The sequence below is a fragment of the Heterodontus francisci genome, unplaced genomic scaffold (assembly GCF_036365525.1).
Source record: "Heterodontus francisci isolate sHetFra1 unplaced genomic scaffold, sHetFra1.hap1 HAP1_SCAFFOLD_1094, whole genome shotgun sequence".
Classification (NCBI taxonomy): domain Eukaryota; kingdom Metazoa; phylum Chordata; class Chondrichthyes; order Heterodontiformes; family Heterodontidae; genus Heterodontus; species Heterodontus francisci.
Genome location: NW_027141726.1, coordinates 16567 through 17500, shown reverse-complemented (window position 1 = coordinate 17500; position 934 = coordinate 16567).

The following is a 934-nucleotide window of genomic DNA, read 5'->3' as shown; positions in this document are numbered from 1 at the left end:
GTTAATCAGTTGTCCAAATGTTGTAAATTGGTTAATGAGTTGTCACTTCAACTTTTGGCCGCGGTTGGCTGCAATGAGTCTTGCCGGGCTTAATAGTCGGCGTGGGGGGGGGGGGGTGACTTTGCGAAGGCTAGCAGTGGGCAGAACCGGTTTATGATTTGCTCCCGTCGTCAGATTGACAAAGAGTCTGGTTAATCAGTTGTCCAAATGTTGTAAATTGGTTAATGAGTTGTCACTTCAACTTTTGGCCGCGGTTGGCTACAATGAGTCTTGCCGGGCTTAATAGTCGGCGTGCGGGGGTGACTTTGCGAAGGCTAGCAGTGGGCAGAACCGGTTTATGATTTGCCCCCGTCGTCAGATTGACAAAGAGTCTGGTTAATCAGTTGTCCAAATGTTGTAAATTGGTTAATGAGTTGTCACTTCAACTTTTGGCCGCGGTTGGCTACAATGAGTCTTGCCGGGCTTAATAGTCGGCGTGCGGGGGTGACTTTGCGAAGGCTAGCAGTGGGCAGAACCGGTTTATGATTTGCCCCCGTCGTCAGATTGACAAAGAGTCTGGTTATTCAGTTGGCCTAATTTTGGAAATTGGTTAATGAGTTGTCACTTCAACTTTTGGCCGCGGTTGGCTGCAATGAGTCTTGCCGGGCTTAATAGTCGGCGTGGGGGTGAATTTGCGAAGGTGGCCGTGTTTGTATGCATGTTTGCCGGCGTGTTTAGGAAGGTTGGGTGGGTGGGTGGTTGTGTGGGCGCCGTGGTCTGAGGGCACATCCTGTGGGATGTGGGAGGCGGGGGAAGGAGAGCGCCCTTGGTGCGTGTGTCTAGGCGATGCATTGCGGAAGGATGGGCGGGTGGGGCCGGGCGTGTGGGTTCCCGACTTATCGGTGAACCATTTGCTACTGCGGGGCCAAAGCAAAAGGGAAAGCATAAGGGCGCA